The 22,870-nt window shown below is 40.1% G+C and overlaps 1 protein-coding gene and 1 long non-coding RNA gene across 2 annotated transcripts in view; both read left to right on the top strand.

Annotated features, from left to right (window-relative positions):
- The window catches only part of LOC139763651 (calpain-9-like), a 299,394-nt gene that overhangs the window by 79,868 nt on the left and 196,656 nt on the right, over window positions 1-22,870 (top strand). The window lies entirely within an intron of this gene.
- On the top strand, window positions 9,159-18,975 carry LOC139748736 (uncharacterized). The gene is made up of 3 exons (XR_011712814.1): window positions 9,159-9,214; window positions 15,998-16,445; window positions 17,991-18,975. It is a non-coding gene; the product is annotated as an uncharacterized lncRNA (long non-coding RNA).

The following is a 22,870-nucleotide window of genomic DNA, read 5'->3' as shown; positions in this document are numbered from 1 at the left end:
TACTCATCTGAAGGAAAGTCTCTTAAGTAACTACAAGAGAATCTACAGACTAAAGCTTGAAAAGTTTCCTCTGTCTCATCCTCCACGCAAACTTCAAACTTACCAAGAAGTACTTAGTAATTTCTTGAGATTTAACACATGCGTCCATTCATAACTTGGTAAAGATACTTTCATTTACATTGGAACAACTGAATAACGTAAGATCGAGCTGATAAGATCAATAGCATTTTCTTTTCTTGTTTTTTTAAGTTGAAGGCTCCAGTCACGACAAAACCACATCAAGGCCATATTAACATATAGAGAGAATTTTGAAACAGTAAAAGAAAAGACAAGGGAAAATGTTTACGATTCTTTGAAAAAGTGAAAAAAACTGTCTTTTGAAATGTGCCAAGTCAAAGTTACTGGGAAAGACATGAAGGGGTAGAGTTCCAGAGCTTCGATGTATAGGGAAAGAAGCAGGTATCAAAACGGCCCATCCTTAAGTTGCTGATGGCCACACAATAATCGTGTGACGCAACAGCTTTCCGAGTAGGTTCACTGACATCCAGTGGAACAGAAAATTTTTCAAGATTTATTTTTGTAGAAATGAGTCGGCATATTCTCCATACGTGTGACCAAGATTACATTGCTTATACAAACGGAGGCATATCCAGGGTAACTGTCTCGAAGAGGGACAGTTGTACCTTCGCCAATCTAATGAGACAAACTTTTGACGTGGAATGGATTATCATTATATTTTCTCTATCACATCTTTATATTTTCAAGCAACTGTTCAACATGAGCTTTTGTCCAGGAGTAAACTATATCTTCATTCCTAAGTTTGGAGATCTACACCAGCAGAGTTCTTGCATGAAACACGATCAAATCTAATGTAATGAGATACAAAAAAGTAGGAAATATTTCTTTTAGCTTTTTTAAAGAGTGCGAAGTAATCACGAGATGCTTATGAATGAGAAACAAAAGACAAAAGTTTTGTAGGCTAAGCTTTGTGTTAGAGAGAGAGAGAGAGAGAGAGAGAGAGAGAGAGAGAGAGAGAGAGAGAGAGAGAGAGAGAGAGATAGAGAGAGAGAGAGAGAGAGAGAGAGAGAGAGAGAGAGAGAGAGAGAGAGAGAGAGAGAGAGAGAGAGAGAGAGAGAGAGAGAGAGAGAGTTCTTGGTCATTAACGTACATAGGTATATCATGAACAGATTGTAGCTAAAGATTGACTCCTATAGTAAGCCACTCGTCACATACAGTCAGTCAGAGTCTTCGCCACTTAAAACTACATACACCTTGCTATCTGTGTGTCAGCCACTCACTAATCTAGGCCCATTTTTTTCCTTTATTCCTTGTGATTTCAATCTACTTAGCAATCGCTTTCGTGGTTTTTGAAATAAAGGAATATCGCATCAGAGATATGTCTGAGTCCAAGTTGCCTTATACAACGCTGAAAAGTTACAACACATTTATCGTACATCATGATTGTGGACGCTATACTGGATGTCTATCATTTCGTGATATCTTAGAAATGTCTCAGTTTTGTCTCATCTTTTCTTTTTTCATCTCTTTACATAGAGTTGATGTGAGGCTAATTAGGCGTTGACTCAATGCAAATTTCTTATATTTCAGAACGGTACCATTGGCTAGTTTCCTGATTTTAGATACCTTACATTTCTTTAGTGATTTGCTAGATATTCTAATCATGGGAGGTATCAATTTTCGTCTGACCTCCCTCAGAATTTTTGACAGAGGGGAGAGAGAAATGTTCGCATAATTCATGTGTTCTCAGGAAAAAGAAAATATTAATCTTTGGTGAAGCGTTCTGGTGGTGTCAACATCTTCCCGGACAAATGAGTAGACTGTATCCAAGCACAGTACTCGCTATCAAGAACACCCCTTGGCAATGTAAGACAAAATGATTGTCTGTTATATCTCATTTGATCATGAAAGCTTTATGTCGCAAAACAAGAACACTCGAGGCATATGTTATGGTATTATCAATACTCTAACTTTGGAAACAATCAAGCATAATATACTTTTTTTTCTCCAGTTCTGTAACCTGCCCGAGCCGGTGCACGACCTGTCCTACACTGTGGAATGACTGCTTTTCTTATGTTAACCAGGATTCTCATATTCTTATGTGAGTTCACGCATCTAATTTGCAGCTTTAACAGTACCACTACCGTCAGGTGTGACTACCATTACTGAACGTTATTTGACCAACATTCTTCGATTTCAGCGTGACTAACTTTTCTACATTTCTGTGTCACAAAAATTCACGTACCCAGGAGTGACTTATAGTCCTACAGTCTGATGATGTAACTAACATTCGCACAATAAAGTAGGAATAAAATTTCTTCACCCTAAAACTACCAACAGTCTTCGACCGATGTGTCCGGTGTTGGCAAACAACTGCGGACAGAGTTAAGGAAAGAGTAATGTTCATGTAATCTGCTGCTGAAAATTCTACACATTGATGCTATTGTCACTCCTTCACTTCTATCCACGTAGCTGTGACCAGCTTTCCAAAATTAAGTTTGTGTAACACACTCGGGCGTGATAGCCTTCAGTCTTATACTCGGGTATGGCTAACTCTCAGAGAGTCATGTGTGACCAACACACCAACAGGCTGATGCTACCAACATTCTTATAATCAGGGATCACTAACAATCCTATACTCAAGGATGGCCATAATTCTACGCTCGGATGTAACCACAGCCTTCCGTATATTTGGCTGTGACCAACATCTCTACACTCAAGTGTGGCCAAGTATTCAGGTGTGTCCAGTACTCGCACACTCAAACGTGACCACAGTCCAGTAAATAGATGTGACCTACACTGTTGCAAGCAAAATCCTACAACTTGGTTTGAACAACATTTCTCTGATTAACTATGATTCAAACTGCTACTGTTGGGTGTGACGACAGTTCTACAAGCGGGTGTGAGCAATATCCTAACGCTCATGTGTGGTCAAGACATATGTGGGTATGACCAAAACCTCAAGATTCAAGTCTTATTTCAACCATACAGTCATACGTGGCCTCTTTGGTATGTTTAGGTGTGGTCAACACTGCTATATCCACATGTAACGAAACTTGCACATTCAGGTAGGAACAGTAGTCACAAGTTCAGGTGAGTAAACAAACTCATATTCAGACGTAGATAACACTTATATACTCAGGAGTAACCATCATGACCTCAGTCACTAAACTCACGTGTCAGACATAGGCCATCATCATCATCATCATCATCATCACTAATACAGTCAAGGTCAGACGTCAACAGTTTAGAGCAACACCTTCTAGACACATCTACCAAACATACCATGAATACTCTGGTCATTATTTACTTTCCTAGATCCAATTTTATATTGAAGTTATCGATTATTCCTATAGAAATAAAGTTCTTTCATTCATAGAAAATTGGACATATCTTGAATTAACAAACAAAGTGAAGTTTCTGAATATTGACTTAACGATAGACCAGCTCCAGCGGACGATGGCGGTCACGTTAATGTCGTGTTCCATTAATGTTTCTTGGGGGTAAATCTTTATCAAGTAGTAGCCGTCTTCTACTGATGTTGAAGGATTTATTTAATGTTTTTTTTATATTTTGTGTTTGATGAATTGGTAAGTATTCAATCTATTTTTTTTGGCATTCATTCAAACATTAAACGTAAACTAAGGCTTATATCACATGCCAATATGATAGCCTTTACTTCCACTGTTTTCTTGTCTGTTGTTCCTCGATTATTTCGAGTGAACACTCGTCATCAACCCACTGGATTGCTTCTGGGTACCTATACAGCTGAAAAATAATGTCCTCCATGACAGGTAAGACTATCATAAAATAGCATGCTTTCTTTGTTATTAACGTGGGTAACTGTGGACCACAGTGTGCCATGTTTTTGTTGTTGCTTTAGTTCAAAATCTGCAAACAGAAGTTTCCGAGGGTCACCTTTTTAAGTTTCGGTCACCCTGTATAACGATTTATTAGTTCTCGCCTGCTATTGTAAGCTACCCTATGTCCACCTAAAAAACGTTCGGTCACTTTAGCTAAACCTGACCATACATGACCTACTATTTCTTATGCTGGTCTGTCTTAGATAAGGCTGGACTAGGTTAGCTAAGGTCTCGTTAAGTTAGTTTTAGTTTGACTGGATTGTCAAGTTTTCACGGAGCTTAACATAACCGCATATTTCTCCAGATATTCAAAACTCGTCTTATTTTGTGGGTTTCACAGGACACCACAAGATAGGCGGAGTAGTGCACTCACTGGATGTGGAAGTCATTCTTCCCTCACAAATCCCTCATTTTTAGCATTGCATCAATTACACCGTGTTGCTATTATTACCATGTATTGCTCTTCTAAAAAGTTTATAGAGTGGTGCAAGGAAAGGAATTAAATTGCCAGTGCTTTAAGTATCTGAAACGCTAGAAGGCAGAAATCGACTACGTATATTGCATATCATATATCTATTCAACTCTGTTGACTTATAAGTAAGTAGGTGACTGTGTCTGTATGTGATTACCTGTTCGAACTGTACGGCAACGGACTTTTACACTGGTGGGGCTCCATCTCTTGAACAATCTCTACTGCCATACAGTGCTGTTCATCTTCTTAATGTTGTCTGCATCTATCATGACATTATCTACTACTTCTTAATGTTGTCTGCATCTACTCATGCAGTTTATGACATTATCTACTACTTCTGTACTTCAGACATATTTTTTCTTTATCTGTATGTTGAACAAGTTTCTTCTGAAGTTTCACGTTATTGCGTTTGGTTTTTTCATTCCAACATCTTCCAAAGAACTGTTCACTATCTACAGAAGCTGATTTAAAGACAAAGCTATAATCAGGTCAACCCTCACTCTTCTATCTTAGTGGGGAGCAAATTTAAGAACTGTTGCTTTTCCCTGTAACTCACCTCTCTTGATTCCAGTACCAACTTTGTTTTCCTCTTCTGGACCATCTCCATTTGTTCTTTGTCCTTTTTCAAGTGCGGTGACCAAACCTGAGAAGTGCATTCTAGTTTTGGCTTGATTTTAGGGTGTTAACAGCATTTCTAAATATTTCCTTATCCATATCCCTGTACTAATCTCCTGATTTGGTACTCTAATGATAGGTTGGCAACGATATCAACATGCAATATTCTCTGATGTACAGAGTAATGCAGTTTATTTCTTTCTGGATTATATTCATATTCCGACCTTCTTTCGCTATGTCCCATTCTCGGTCTTTACATTTACTCGGTTGAATTTCATAAATTATGCATCAGATCAACTTCAAAATCTGTCTAGCTTCCCTTATAAGTTGATGTAATCCTTCGCGCTCCCTTCATGATATTTGCAACATCTGCAAACATATTCAAGTAGGAGACCATACATTCTAGCAGGTCATTCACAAAGATTAAGAACAGAACCCTGTGGCACATCACTCCTCACCTCAAACCATATCGGGAGGGCTCCTCTGATATGCATAGCTTGTGTTTTCCACTAATGTAGTATAATCATCAATGGGGTCTTCCCTTTAATTCTACCTGGTAATCAAGTTTTTAAGTCATCCTCCCAAGTTGTATGGTGGGAAATGCTTTCTGGCGGTCTAGATACAAACAATCCATCCAATCTTCCCTTTTGTCTACAGCGAAGCTCACTCTCTCTTTGAAGGGTAAGCTGTTCATTACACATGACCTCTTTCTCTAAAGCTGCGTTGTCCCTCACCTAAGTAATATCTCTTCTGTAGTAAGTAACCTATTTGCCTTCTGACTGTCTTTTCCAATTCCTTTTACCAGTACTTATCAGAAAAACTAGCCCGTAGTTAAGCGCCATTTCCCGTTTTTCTCTCCTATAGAAAAGTATGGCGTTTGTTCTTTTTCTTTACCTTGTAACTTTCTCTTTCTCCAGCGACGAATTGTAACTTTCTCTTTTTCCAGCGACGTATCAAAAGTTGTCCTAATAGTTTTAGTGTTGACCACTATGAAAATATTTTTTTGAACTTGTCATTCACTTCCTCACATATCCTTACATCATCCTGTACAACTCTTTCCTATAAATCCTTTAGTCTGATTTCTTGCTCTAACAGCTAAGTTACTCTTGATGATTTTATGGAAAAGTTTTGGCTCTTCTCTTGCCAAAACTATAACGTTCTTTTGAAAGCTTCTTTGTTCCTCTTTTCCTCTCCTGCTATAGTCATTCACTGCTCTCTTATACCTTGCAAATGCTGGCTGTCTGGAGTTCCTTCTATACTTTGGTCACAACACATCTCGAAGCTCATTTGTTGTTTGACAGGTTTTACTGAACCATTCCTTCTTCTGTTTCAAGCTTCCCTCTGTATTTCATCCGACTTCCTCGCTGTATATTTCGCAGAACCTTCACTTTAATATCCTTAATCTTGGATAGTAAACTCCATTTCCAAATGTATTTTACCATAGAAACGATGAAGCCCTGTATAGTTTCCATGATTATATCTCCTCTTTAAATCTTGTCACATCTTTTCTCGTCTCTGCTTTTTTTAAAATCTTGTTTACCAGAATATTAAAGTTACTTTTCCATGATCACATTTTCCAGTTGGTATATCTCATGATTTTCTCAATATCTATGTTCCTATATGTGAACATAGTATCTAATAGTATGGTGTATCTGTTCCTCTGATCTTAATGTGTTCATTGGTATGCTGGCACAGGAAATTTTCCAGTATGCAGTCATAAATCTTGTCTTCATTACTTTCTGTTCTCATGAGATACCAAATTCCTGGAGAATGTCTTTTTATGATTGAAATTCCCAAATACTAGCACTTTAGGATCTTTCAAAAGTGCATGATTTACTTCCTCATGTACCATCCTCTTTGTTTCCTCATTGTTGTTACTGCTTATATGTTATAGATCCTTCAAAGTCTATTCAGCATGACACAGAGTCAGTACCACTCTGCTCTTTTTCATTAGAGTTGCTCATCCACTTTATACCTTCAAATGGGTCATCCTCCATCTCCTTTAACCAGGTTAGCCAATGTTCCTCGTTCGTCTTCCCTTTCCGTTCTTGCTCCCATATGCCAGTTTGTGTAAACTTTCCACATCTCCAGCAGTATCAGCTGCGATTCCCCGAATTAGATTCTCAAATTCTAGCTCTTTGCAATGTACTTCTCAACAGATATGTTGATGACTTTCAGTCTGCCATGTTCATCACCTAACATTCCGGGCCTCTTGTGTCTATATATCTATCTAAATTTGCGTGGATGAGGGTGTGTCTGTGTGTGTGTGTGTGTGTGTGTGTGTGTGTGTGTGTGTGTGTGTGTGTGTATGTGTGTGTGTGTGTGTGTGCGTGTGTGTGCTTAAAGAAGAGCAAAAAGTTGTGTGGATGAAACTCTACTTGAAAACTTTAGAGGTGCTGTATATTTGGACTTGTTTCTCAAAGTTTTAATTGCTACGGAAGTTTTTGGGGCTGAATGGACATATATGTCAAGATGAATACCAGCCACAAACAAGGGAAAAATAATCTCCCATTTTGAATTCATTAAATGGTGGGTACTTTCATACTGAGAGCGATCTAAAGCACGAGATGTGAATCACGGAGAGTAATCTAAAGCTCAGAATATTAATGGAATAAAGTTATCTAAAGCACAGTGATCTAGATCACAGAATATTAATCACAGAGATTGATCTAAATGTACAGTATATTAATCGCAGAGATTGATCTAAAGCCCAGAATACCAATAAAAGAGAGTAATCTGATGCTCAGAATAGTAAAGAGAGCAATCTTAAACAGCGAATATTAAATGACGTTGAATGAATTAAAGCACAGCGTACTGATCACAGAGAATGATCTAAAGCCCAAAATATCAATCATATCTTAATAGCAAGAAGTGATCTAATGCACAGATTATCAATCACCGAGAGTTATCTAAACAACAGGATATTATTCTCAGAGATTAATCTAGAGCGCAGAATAATAATCATTGTGATTGATCTAAAGCACGGAATATCAATTATAGGTAGTAATTCAAAGAACAGAATATCAATCACAGAGTAATCTTAATAACAATATTAATCACAGAGGCAGATCTAAAGCACACAATATTAGTCACAGATCAGCGAGCTAATTGACTGGAACACAGGATGGTCCTAAAAGTTCGACGAACGCATAAACATTATTGTGTGTGTGTGTGTGTAGTAATACAGTTAGGCTGGGATTAGAGTAACACTGCTGACCATTAATGAGGTAAGGTCATCAGCGAGAGCACAATATATGAGGCACCCTATTGTAGGGCGGTTACTGGTGTCGCCAGCTGCGTCTTGCTTCACCCAGAACAGGGCTGATACAAGCGGAAGATGGGGAAGCAGGATGGTTGCTGCTACCTCATATGTTGTACAGTAACGACCTAACTTTCTAACTCAGGGGAATGCGCTTCCACTATATTGTGAGGCTTTTCATCGTGAGCTCCCCATCTGATAAATGAATACGCTGGTAAAAGTAACAAGATGTGCATACATCACGAGTTTCACGCCTCGTAAACTAATTTTCCAGAAAACTTTCTAATAGTGCTTTGAATAATGAGCGATGGTGCGCACGCGGGCCCTCACTGGTTGCTGTAAACATGACTCATTACTTCTTTCTCACCCTCTTGCCCTGTAATCTTGTAAAAAATCTTCAGCTTTGTTTATCAGTGGGCGGATGACGTGTATACGCTTGTTGAGGATTGGTGTTTCCCAAAGCTGCCTGTCTTGTGTCGATATCATGGCATCCTAAACACCTGAAGGAATGATCTCTTGTCTTACTAACAAGTAAAGATGCAGGCCAGATCGTCCCAATTATGTTAGTATGAATATCTTTATTGAATCTTTATTTCATAACTTTCCCGCTAATCTACTCTAACTACTGGGCGAGTTAACTGTCCTTTAAATCCAGTTTGGTGAAATTTTTTCGGATCTTTTTGCATGCAAATTTGTTTCCTCAGTTCTGACTATAATATGTTCCTTGATTACGAGACTACAAATGATATACACACGAAATAATCCAGCTTTCTAACAAAGAAATTATCTGCCATGAATGTAAGTGTTAAAGACAAAATATCAATCAATGTGAGGTCACATTCGAGACTGCGCTGCCAGACACACGAGTGCTGAGTGTGGATCCCTTCATGGCTCAGCGGCCGGCAGCGAGAAGCCAGTCGAGCAGTGAGTTCAACACGCGAGCGGTGGCGGTAGGCAGTGATCCTCGGGCATGTGGAGAGAGGCCAAGTATCGTGAAGTTCCTGTATCTCGTGTGGTAGTGTGATCTTGCTTGGCCGCGATGTCTATAAACACGTAAACAAACCAGAAACTGAGAAGTGAAACAGTACGAAATTTCTGGAGCTTATCTGTGATTATATGTCAAGTCGTGGTGGACGATACAGGCGTCAAGGGAAAACGAAATAGGTGCTTCTTGTTTTGAAGAAATTTTATGAAAGTTCCCAGTTAGACTAATGGAGGTGAATGCAGCAGTGTGCACAATACTACTGCACTGAACATCTGTGCTGTCAGTGATGAAAGTTACTTAGAAAATATTGCCATAAACTTGGTAGCAAACACTGTGTTTCACTGAAGGTCATGTGCTGTTATTAATGGCAGTACGTGGTTGAAATATTAACTATCCGTCAACTAGAAGGCAATACTGAAATCTCTCTGCTCTGAAGTTGGGGTTGTATTTCACCAGTGTACCGTGAGAGAGAGAAAATTTGGTCATTCAAATGTATACAATGAGCGTCTTAGTGAGCTTTGCTCATTAGCATCTAATGATAAGACTTGTGAGTGGTAGTACAAATGGGCTGTAGTACAGATAAGTGATAGTACATATAGGCGGCAGTATATATAGGTGGTACTACATAGAAATGGCAGTAGATATAGGTGATAGTGCATATAGGTTACATAAAAGTGGTAGTACATATGGCAGTACAGAAAAGTGACAGTAGAAATAAGTGGCAGTGCATATATGTGGTAGTATATAGAGGTGGCAGTACATAAAGGTGGTAGTACATAGAAATGACAGTACATAAAAGTGGCAGTACAACATATAGGAGGTAGTGCATACAAGTGGCAATACATATAGGTGGGCAGCACATACAGATGGAGAATGTCTATGGGAGACACTGCTTCTAGGAGAGTAGTACCATATGGGTTGGCATATATGCAAGCGGTATGGTTCTGAGTTACCTCCGCTGGATGTGTTCTACATCGCTTCCACAACATTCAGTCATCTTTTCTCCTTTTCTCACATTTCCTTCTATCCACTGTTTTCTTCTCCATGATCATCTTGCACCACTTCATCTGTCTTCTTTCTTTGTTTCTTCTGGTTCGTCGTTTTCTGCCATTAATCTCATGAAACAGGCTGCATCTTCTTATCCCCAGCCGGATTCTTCTAACTGATGCTGTTTGAGAACTTTGCCTGACTCGACCCTCTCTGTGACCTAACACTCAGTCCACGCCACTTATTTAGCATAGACTTCTAAACACTAATCCAAACCTTCATTATCTTTTTCATGTCCGTCCTCCTTCGCCCTCTTGGGTTCCTTCTCTTCCTCCCCAGAGACAATGTGTTTTCCTAATAGTTTAGGAGCTGCCGAGCAGTTCTGAAATACTCATTAAGTCTGGAAAAAACTTAAGTCACTTGATGACTTCCCATCCTTGCACCAGAGCTTCACCTTCCCCAAAACTTAAATCTTTTAATTTGCTGATTCCAGCTGCTCTATCTTCTGACTTCGACTGCACTGCACCATGAGTATGACCTCTCTCTCTATCTCTCCGGACATTATCTTCGTTCGAAAATTCGAGGTTCATGCAACTGGCTGGGAACTTTGTTAGAAAAACTGTTTTCCCTCCTTACGTTTCGTCTCATTCTTTTTCTCTCTCATATTATCTAGTCTATCCTCTTGCTCCCCTTCATTCTACCTTGCAACAGGTAAACTGTTTTAACAAAATAGAATCTAGGAAAACTGTGTAGAATGGGTCCCGCCGCCTGCCTACCTGGATTTCATGTCACCTTGACTCATAGAATGTTTGTTTCCTAGTTGTGCCCACATGTGAGGGAAAGAAGGTGTTCAACCGTGTTTGAGGACACAGTGGAATGCATGTTCTTTGTAAGACCTACGTCGAGATGAGGTTCCTTGCAGCATTTTAATTCCTTCCAAAACATCTTTTTATTCTCCCTAAAATTTAACGATACTCTCTCACCCCAACTCTCATTTGCCCTCTTTTTTACCTCTTGCACCTTTCTTTTGACCCCCTGCCTCTTTCTTTTATACATCTCCCACTCCTTTGCATTATTTCCCTGCAATAATCGTCCAAATGACTCTCTCTTCTCTTTCACTAATGCTCTTACTTCTTCATTACATCACTCACTACCCTTTCTAATCTGCCCACCTCCCACCTTTCTCATGCCACAAGCATCTTTTGCGCAAGCCATCACTGCTTCCCTAAATACGTCCCATTCCTCCCCCACTCTCTTTAAGTCCTTTGTTCTCACCTTTTTCCATTCTGTACTCAGTCTCTCCTGGTACTTCCTCACACAAGTCTCCTTCCCAAGCTCACTTACTCTCACCACTCTTTTCACTCCAACATTCTCTCTTCTTTTCTGAAAACCTCTACAAATCTTCACCTTCGCCTCCACAAGATAATTATCAGACATCCCTCCAGTTGCACCTCTCTGCACATTAACAACCAAAAGTCTCTATTTCGCGCGCCTGTCAATTAACACGTAATCCAATAACGCTCTCTGGCCATCTCTCCAACTTACATACGTATACTTATGTTTATCTTTCTTTTTAAACCAGGTATTCCTAATCACCAGTCCTTTTTCTGCACATAAATCTAAAAGCTCTTCACCAATTCCATTTACAACACTGAACACCCAATGAACACCAATTATTCCCTCAACTGCCACATTACTCACCTTTGCATTCAAATCACCCATCACTATAACCTGGTCTCGTGCATCAAAACTACTGACACACTCACTCAGGTTCTCCCAGAACACTTGCCTCTCATGATCTTTCTTCTCATGCCCAGGTGCATAAAAAGATGTTTTGGAAGGAGGTAAATAAAGTGCGTAAGACTAGGGAACAAATGGGAACTTCAGTGAAGGGGGCTAATGGGGAGGTGATAACAAGTAGTGGTGATTTGAGGAGATGGAGTGAGTATTTCGAAAGTTTGTTAAATGTGTTTGATGATAGAGTGGCAGATATAGGGTGTTTTGGTCGAGGTGGTGTGCAAAGTGAGAGGGTAAGGGAGAATGATTTGGTAAACAGAGAAGAGGTAGTAAAAGCTTTGCGGAAGATGAAAGCCGGCAATGCAGCGGGCTTGGATGGTATTGCAGTGGAATTTATTAAAAAAGGGGGTGACTGTATTGTTGACTGGTTGGTGAGGATATCTAATGTATGTATGACTCATGGTGAGGTGCCTGAGGATTGGCGGAATGCTTGCATAGTGCCATTGTACAAAGGCAAAGGGGATAAATGTGAGTGCTCAAATTACAGAGGTATAAGTTTGTTGAGTATTCCTGGTAAATTATATGGGAGGGTATTGATTGAGAGGGTGAAGGCATGTACAAAGCATCAGATTGGGGAAGAACAGTGTGGTTTCAGAAGTGGTAGAGGATGTGTGGATCAGGTGTTTGCTTTGAAGAATGTATGTGAGAGGTACTTAGAAAAGCAAATGGATTTGTATGTAGCCATTATAGATCTGGAGAAGTCATATGATAGGGTTGATAGAGATGCTCTGTGAAAGGTATTAAGAATATACTGTGTGGGAGGCAAGTTGTTAGAAGCAGTGAAAAGTGTTTATCGAGTATGTAAGGCATGTGTACGTAGAAAAGTGATTGGTTCTCAGTGAATGTAGGTTTGCGGCAGGGGTGTGTGATGTCTCCATGGTTGTTTAATTTGTTTATGGATGGGGTTGTTAGGGAGGTGAATGCAAGAGTTTTGGAAAGAGGGGTAAGTATGCAGTCTGTTTGGATGAAAGAGCTTGGGAAGCGAGTTGGTTGTTGTTCGCTGGTGATACAGCGCTTGTGGCTAATTCGTGTGAGAAACTGCAGAAACTGGTGACTGAGTTTGGTAAGGTGTGTGAAAGAAGAAAGCTGAGAGTAAATGTGAATAAGAGCAAGGTTATTAGGTACAGTAGGGTTGAGGGTCAAGTCAACTGGGAGGTAAGTTTGAATGGAGAAAAACTAGAGGAAGTGACGTGTTTGAGATATCTGGGAGTGGATTTGGCAGCGGATGGAACCATGGAAGCGGAAGTGAATCATAGGGTGGGGGAGGGGGCGAAAGTTCTGGGAGCGTTGAAGAATGTGTGGAAGTCAAGAACATTATCTCGAAAAGGAAAAATGGGTATGTTTGAAGGAATAGTGGTTCCAACAATGTTATATGGTTGCGAGGCGTGGGCTATGGATAGAGTTGTGCGCAGGAGGGTGGATGTGATGGAGATGAGATGTTTGAGGACAATATGTGGTGTGAGGTGGTTTGATCGAGTAAGTAATGATAAGGTAAGAGAGATGTGTGGTATTAAAAAGAGTGTGGTTGAGAGAGCAGAAGAGGGTGTTTTGAAATGGTTTGGTCACATGGAGAGAATGAGTGAGGAACGATTGATTAAGAGGATATATGTGTCAGAGGTGGAGGGATCGAGAAGTGGGAGACCAAATTGGAGGTGGAAAGATGGAGTGAAAAAGATTTTGAGTGATCGGGGCCTGAGCATGCAGGAGGGTAAAAGGCGTGCAAGGAATAAAGTGTATTGGAACGATGTGGTATACCGGGGTTGACGTGCTGTCAATGAATTGAACCTGGGCATGTGAAGCGTCTGGGGTAAACCATGGAAAGTTCTGTGGGGCCTGGTTGTGGAAAGGGAGCTGTGGTTTCAGTGCATTATTACATGACAGCTAGAGACTGAGTGTGAAAGAATGTGGCCTTTGTTGTCTTTTCCTAGCGCTACCGCGCGCACCTGCGGGTGGGGGGGTTGTTATTTCATGTGTGGCGAGGTGGCGACGGGAATGAGTAAGGGCAGACAGTATGATTTATGTACATGTGTATATATGTATATGTCTATGTGTGTATATATATGTATACATTGAAATGTATAGTTATGTATATTTGCGCGTGTGGGCGTGTATGTATATACATGTGTATGTGGGTGGGTTGGGGCATTCTTTCGTCTGTTTCCTTGCGCTACCTCGCTAATGCGGGAGACAGCGACAAAGCAAATTAAATAAGATAAAGAAATAAATAGATATTATATATATATATATATATATATATATATATATATATATATATATATATATATATATATATATATATATATATATATGTGTGTGTGTGTGTGTGTATATAAGTCTTTGTGTAACTATTTTTCTCTCCAATTTTCTGTTTTTCTCAAAATATATCTGCTTATAGTGGTTTAGACCTTTCATCGGCTGCTGACATGTTTATCAGTCAATTTTTCTATGTGGTTATATGTATTTCTATGTCTGATAACTTTCTTTGATTCATAGATTCCGCCATAGATGTTGGTCATACAGTAGCAAGATATTCTTTGATGTATCGCGTGACATGCGACTTGTTTACCTTGCCTCACTCTCACTCGTGCTATTTTGTCGCTGCAAGTTCTCACTTCAAGGAGAGAAACATTTGGGGAGAATATGAATGAGGAGAAAATCATCACATCCTTGGATTCAATGCATGATCAGAATTGGAATCCGTATGATTTCGCGTAATACAAGGCCGAATCCTGATACTGAAGCGTGAGCGATGACCACACGGCCCAGAGATCATTGTATGTAACCCGCACTGTTGCGCTGAGCCAACTTGGAGCCCTCGACGGCAGATGGCGATACTTCACGGTAGAATGGCTGTTAGATATACCTCGCAAAAACACCGCACAAGACAAGACGAAGCTAAAAAAAAGCGTTAGGAAACAGTAAGGTAGATGTAGCGAATGGAAGTAAAATGAAGAGATAATGATGATAATGAAATATATCATTAAGTTCAAAAGCATCAGTATACTGGTTGTTGGCTTGATATGGTGACGTGCCACATCAGGTGTGAGGGTCATGAGTGCTCGGGAGGTAGACAGTTAACCACATGTCATATTGCAAGGTGAAAGGTAAGAAAAAATGGTAAGCTTCTTTAAGATAGATAGGCAGAGTGATATATAGGCATACATTGTGGATAAATACACTGAATATGACGTAAATAAGTAGGATGATTCAGAGAGAACTTATGCTTACTTACGATGAGATTATGCCAATAAGTAAGGGTAGTGTAGGGCGCTCACTGTACATGCCAGAAAGTATCAGGTATTCTCAGATGGTCATCCATATAAGTATTAACTAAACCAAAAGTTGCCTAACTTCATTAATTATGCGAAAGGTACTGTTTCTAACGTACTACTGTTGGCTAGAGAGAGAGAGAGAGAGAGAGAGAGAGAGAGAGAGAGAGAGAGAGAGAGAGAGAGAGAGAGAGAGAGCATAGAAAAACATGTCATCGGAAAATCCTGGACAGACGAGATGTGATAAAGGGAAGGAGATGGATTAGAGAAAGTTGGGGAAGGATATACCGTAACTCTTAAAGCTGATGGACCCACAGTGAGGTGGAGGGCATGGCTCCTCAGAGGCACTGGTGCTGAACCAACCTCTCACCAGGTCTTTACACGTGAAAGCTACATAATTAGCATTAACAATTTTAATTAGGCTCAATTTGCTCCAACTAATAATAAGCGGAAATACGTTGTCCAAACGCCAAAAGCGAAACCCATTCCGTTCAATGTAACACCCTTGTTTGGTGATGAACTCTCTTGCCACCAAGTACCCATGTGGAGAATATGATATAGGAAATACGTGATTCAAAAATTATCGTAACAATGACTTTTAAGTTACTGAAATAACGTGATCGTATTGTTTGTCAAACTTAAGGGTGCAACTAAGATAAGTTGGTATATGAAATTAACCAAAGTGTGATGGGTTATCTTATTGACAGCGCTAAAGATAAGTTATCTTACCAGGGTAATCAAACAGTGACGAATCGATATCCTGACTGAATCAAAATGTGACATCTCGTCGACATAGCCAAACTGAGAAGAGTGAATTTACTTTGGAATCCAAGTGTGAAGAGCTTACATAACTTAATGTAACAAAAGTTAGCCTAATGACATAACACGAGTTGATATGATGATATATTCAAAGAGTGAAGAGTTGAAATATTACCGTATGCGGAGTGTGATAAGATGACATGTTGATGAACTGTCTGAAACGAGTGAGCTAAGTGAGAGTGGCGTGGTATTATGAGACACTGACGTATGAACGTAATCCAAGTGTGAGGAGTTAGCCTAGTGAGAAGAGGAGGCCGCCTCACACCATCATGACGGTCGACAACGCCCCTAAGGTCGCCGCTGAGGTGGAGATCGATGAGTATAAGGTCCATGAGTCGAACTCCAACACTTTAAAATCCAGGTGAGTTTTCAAGCCCATCTCTTTTATCAAGTTGACATGTGATTACAAGCTGAACCTTTGAACTGTTAACCCAATAAGCGTATGAGGGTGTGCATGTGTAGTAGTAACATTAATCGTCACATATGAGTTTATAATGTACCTCCAACTACATACTTGATCTGAGAATGATCTGTCTGAATTCTAGCAAGTCTCTTACATTGTGCCATGGTTGTAACTTTAATTCTTCTTGCACTTCCGATATTTTTTTCCGTAAATCTAATGTCTGTTTATCGACTGATGTTCTCATATGATTTCACGAGTTTCACAAAAATGATTCATATGATATATTTGTTTCTCGTGGAACATTGTACATTCCCCCATTGGAATTCCCCTTTTAATTCTAATCCTCTCTCCTTATCATCAAGCCTATGACCACAGGTGCACACACAATATAAGATGAATGTGTATTTATCCTTCACATCTTCCTTAGTGAATGATATGCAAATCCATCTCTGCTTAGTATTTGTGATGGGGGAGGTAAGCGATGCACACGTTGTGTCGATGCAAAGTGGCCTCGGTGGGGGAGGAGTGGTCATTTGACTGTCGTAAAAGGTTTTACTGGATGGATACGAAGCGATATAAAGAGAATCTTGGGTAAATGTTTACTTGCTTATTATGGCAGATGACGCGAAATGTGTAGGTGTGTCTTCTTAGTTGTATGGATTTTCACAGAAATGTTATTTTCATTGTTCAATGTGACTTTGTCCCTTCAAGTATATAGAAAGAAAATACATAACATCGGTAGCTACAATTGAAAAATGAGTAAACTTAGAATCCCTAAATGAAGGATGTTCATCGTCAAGTTAATGATGAACCTTTTCCATAAGATACAATGATATTTGACGTCATGTACTGTAATAGTAGTTCAGTAGATATTCCAGTAGACACTGTAATTAGTTTGATAACTGTTTACGTCCATCACTACCCGTAGCGATTGTATTACACTCCCTGACTGCCAACCCTTTTCCATTTGTTCACCACAGACCACAGCAGAAGCTGTGTCTTTCACGCATATTATGGTTTACTGTTACCGGACTCCGCCTGCATAAAGTTACGAAATGAGTGAAAAGTCTTTTTCGACAAGGTTGACCATTGTTTCCCTACTACTGATTGTAGCGTAGCCTTAAAGCTTCAGAAGGCTTGTAATAAGGGATTCTTGAGTTATGTAGTTATATAGGTTTAGATATACAAGATTAATACTACGGCTTTATGAACAGTGAAGTGATCCATTCAGTAACTATGTAATTAGTAGAGGTTTAGGCAGCCATACAGATTTGACTGCAGCAATATTAATAGTGTTAGTGTGCTAGTAATAGTAGTAGTAATGGTCGTAGTGAAAGTAGCAGCATAAGTAGTAGTGGTAATAGTAGCAGTAATAGTAGTAGTAGTTATAGCAGTAGTAGTAGCAGTTGTAGTAGTAGCCATTATTGCTATTAGCAGTTGCCGTAGTAAATACTTACGTCCAACTTGATAATTTGACCCAGAATTTTCTCTCTCTTTCTCAAGAACATGGGCTGACTTATGGTTCTGAGAGGATCTTCATTGACGACTGTTCCACATGGCGTCACGACTCTCCATGTCATTATGAAAGCCTTAGCGTTCGATTGTGCGTACATATATCTTTGTTGAAGAGAGATGTTGAGAACAGACTGACTGGCTCAACATATCGGACTCACGCACTAATTAGACCAGGAATAGTGCGCTTTGGTTATCAAGGTTTTGTTTCAATCAATATTTTTTGTCACAAACTTGACTGAATAGCTCACGATATTACTGTGTCAATCAATATTTTTTGTCACAAACTTGCCTGAATAGCTCTTGATATTAGTGTGTCGTTACTCATCTTCTCTCATACCAAGTTTCATGGTACAGCGAAACACCATGTAATATCTCCTTGAAGTATTGCAATATTGATTCATTCCTCTACTTTTCCGCCAAGGACACTAAGTGGGCGGGGTGGGGGACCTCGATGACGAGCCTGGTTAATGCAGCTTCTGTTTGCTTCCCTGACGACCGCAGTATCTGCTGGTGTATCTTCCTTAGTTCAGTTCTGAAGCGATCCGGCTCCCATGATTTACTTATATCTCTGTACTCCGCAACCACAAGATTCACTAATCTTTCTCCATTGCAACGTTTTCCATCAAGCTGTTTGTCACTCATATTCTTGTTGTCTTATTCCCCACTCATTCTCCTACAGCCACGTTTCCTCCAAAGGGGATCAAAACCCCGTTTCTCGACTCTGGTACGTTTGTGATATTCTCCCGACAAGAGCTCTCCTCTTCGTCGAAATTCACGCCGGTCAGTGGGTGCATGTGTGACAACTGTGACTAATAACCCAATGCTCAATGTACAAGGTCTAGAGGGGCAAGGCAAGGCTTGACTGGAATAAGAATCAGGATGGTGTGATGTGGGAAGAAGCAGCCGTTGGCAGCGACATGCAGCAGATGTCTTTCAGGCATCATCAATGGGATTCATAGACTTATACAACGAATAACATGGAATTCAGTTGCATGACAAGTAAATCATCAAGATATTGAAATATCGTCTTTTTAGGAAATAGATAATAACACAAAGTTACCTCATTCAGGGACTTAAGCTAATTTCCTTACTGTTTATTGGGTATCAGGTATTAGTAGAACACGGCAGTTGCGTTTGACTGTACATAAAGATTTTTTTCCTGTAAGTTGAAACGCCACAGGCAACTGAGACCCTAATCAAGGCCATTACATTAAATATATATATATATATATATATATATATATATATATATATATATATATATATATATATATATATATATATATATATTTTTTTTTTTTTTTTTTTGCTTTGTCGCTCTCTCCCGCGTTTGCGAGGTAGCGCAAGGAAACAGACGAAAGAAATAGCCCAACCCACCCCCATACACATGTATATACATACGTCCACACACGCAAATATACATACCTACACAGCTTTCCATGGTTTACCCCAGACGCTTCACATGCCTTGATTCAATCCACTGACAGCACGTCAACCCCGGTATACCACATCGCTCCAATTCACTCTATTCCTTGTCCTCCTTTCACCCTCCTGCATGTTCAGGCCCCGATAACACAAAATCTTTTTCACTCCATCTTTCCACCTCCAATTTGGTCTCCCTCTTCTCCTCGTTCCCTCCACCTCCGACACATATATCCTCTTGGTCAATCTTTCCTCACTCATTCTCTCCATGTGCCCAAACCATTTCAAAACACCCTCTTCTGCTCTCTCAACCACGCTCTTTTTATTTCCACGCATCTCTCTTACCCTTACGTTACTTACTCGATCAAACCACCTCACACCACACATTGTCCTCAAACATCTCATTTCCAGCACATCCATCCTCCTGCGCACCACTCTATCCATAGCTCACGCCTCGCAACCATACAACATTCTTGGAACCACTATTCCTTCAAACATACCCATTTTTGCTTTCCGAGATAATGTTCTCGACTTCCACACATTCTTCAAGGCTCCCAGAATTTTCGCCCCCTCCCCCACCCTATGATCCACTTCCGCTTCCATGGTTCCATCCGCTGCCAGATCCACTCCCAGATATCTAAAACACTTCACTTCCTCCAGTTTTTCTCCATTCAAACTCACCTCCCAATTGACTTGACCCTCAACCCTACTGTACCTAATAACCTTGCTCTTATTCACATTTACTCTTAACTTTCTTCTTTCACACACTTTACCAAACTCAGTCACCAGCTTCTGCAGTTTCTCACATGAATCAGCCATCAGCGCTGTATCATCAGCGAACAACAACTGACTCACTTCCCAAGCTCTCTCATCCCCAACAGACTTCATACTTGCCCCTCTTTCCAAAACTCTTGCATTTACCTCCCTAACAACCCCATCCATAAACAAATTAAACAACCATGGAGACATCACACACCCCTGCCGCAAACCTACATTCACTGAGAACCAATCACTTTCCTCTCTTCCTACACGTACACATGCCTTACGTCCTCGATAAAAACTTTTCACTGCTTCTAACAACTTGCCTCCCACACCATATATTCTTAATACCTTCCACAGAGCATCTCTATCAACTCTATCATATGCCTTCTCCAGATCCATAAATGCTAAATACAAATCCATTTGCTTTTCTAAGTATTTCTCACATACATTCTTCAAAGCAAACACCTGATCCACACATCTTCTACCACTTCTGAAACCACACTGCTCTTCCCCAATCTGATGCTCTGTACATGCCTTCACCCTTTCAATCAATACCCTCCCATATAATTTACCAGGAATACTCAACAAACTTATACCTCTGTAATTTGAGCACTCACTCTTATCCCCTTTGCCTTTGTACAATGGCACTATGCACGCATTCCGCCAATCCTCAGGCACCTCACCATGAGTCATACATACATTAAATAACCTTACCAACCAGTAAACAATACAGTCACCCCCTTTTTTAATAAATTCCACTGCAATACCATCCAATCCTGCTGCCTTGCCGGCTTTCATCTTCCGCAAAGCTTTTACTACTTCTTCTCTGTTTACCAAATCATTTTCCCTAACCCTCTCACTTTGCACACCACCTCGACCAAAACACCCTATATCTGCCACTCTATCATCAAACATATTCAACAAACCTTCAAAATACTCACTCCATCTCCTTCTCACATCACCACTACTTGTTATCACCTCCCCATTTGCACCCTTCACTGAAGTTCCCATTTGCTCCCTTGTCTTACGCACTTTATTTACCTCCTTCCAGAACATCTTTTTATTCTCCCTAAAATTTAATGATACTCTCTCACCCCAACTCTCATTTGCCCTTTTTTTCACCTCTTGCACCTTTCTCTTGACCTCCTGTCTCTTTCTTTTATACATCTCCCACTCAATTGCATTTTTTCCCTGCAAAAATCGTCCAAATGCCTCTCTCTTCTCTTTCACTAACACTCTTACTTCTTCATCCCACCACTCACTACCCTTTCTAATCAACCCACCTCCCACTCTTCTCGTGCCACAAGCATCTTTTGGGCAATCCATCACTGATTTCCTAAATATATATATATATATATGAAAGAATACTTCCCACGTATTCACTGCGTGTCGTAGAAGGCGTTTAAAAGGTGAAGGAGCGGGTGGCTGGAATTCCTCCCCTCTCGTATTTTATTATTTCAATTTTCCAAAAGAAGGAACAGAGAAGGGGGCCAGGTGAGGATATTCCCTCAAAGGCCCTGTCCTCTGTTCTTAACGCTACCTCGCTAAAGCGAAAAATGGCGAATAGTGTGAAAAAAAAGTAATTTTCTTATACATGCAGTACGTTTCACTGAGACAACCTGCCTCATCAGGTGCAGACAATTCATACAGCTTTGCAAATACCAACTGAAGTGCGGTTTCACCCTCATAGCTATCATTAGACAACCCGAAGAGGAGGGTGAACAGATGGGTTGGCTGTGTACCGACCGCCGCAAGGAGGATTCGAACTTATGCGTTCGACCCTGAGCGGCCCGTGAATGCTAACCGCTCCACCACGGAGGTCCTATGATAGTACAGTTTCATTTAACTCTATGTAATTTAGATCATTTCACAGGTCATCAGCATATGTGGACGGTGGCCAGACACTAGGCAAATATAGCAGGCGTAATAAAGTGTTATCTGTTTCTCTATGAAATCTTTCCCGAGACAAGCAGTATCAGTATGAACCCTGAATATCATATATAATGATTATATAGTCAAGATAAGATCCCTAACTACAAACGTATCGCTTGATAAACTTATTGGAGAATCCGGATAACAATTCTTAAGATTTTATACCATTAAGTACCCTAAAAAGCAGTTCCAATGTTTACCTCCTGGCCAAGTTGCACTCAACCCTCAGCCAGCTAACAGCTGCCTCTTGTAGCAGTTAGTGTGAACGTGACAAGGGACACTCGTGGAATTATGCTTCAGAATGTGCTTATATGCTAAGAACATATACTTCCTCAGATCGGACTCTCTCTCTCTCTCTCTCTCTCTCTCTCTCTCTCTCTCTCTCTCTCTCATTTATTGTACAAACTTTATATACAAAAGCAAGAATGCGTTACTTCCTTTATACCTAAGACTGGTTCAACCCCACGTCGAATATGCAGTGCAGTTCTGGGCACCGCACCTATGTATGTGTCTGTGTATGTTTATGTATGTATGTATGTATATGTTGATATGTTTATGTATATATATGTATGGGCGTTTATGTATATATGTATATGTAAATTAGTGGATGGGCAATTCTTCTTCTGTTTACTGGCGTACCTCACTGACGCGAAAAGCGGCGATCAAGTATAACAAAAAAATATGTATGAAAGGCAAGTGTATATATAAGTTTTGTATACATTATGTCTCTCTTATGTACACCTGTCATATGT

The sequence above is a fragment of the Panulirus ornatus genome, chromosome 1 (genome assembly GCF_036320965.1).
Source record: "Panulirus ornatus isolate Po-2019 chromosome 1, ASM3632096v1, whole genome shotgun sequence".
Classification (NCBI taxonomy): Eukaryota; Metazoa; Arthropoda; class Malacostraca; order Decapoda; family Palinuridae; genus Panulirus; species Panulirus ornatus.
This window is presented reverse-complemented; position numbering and strand designations above follow the sequence as displayed.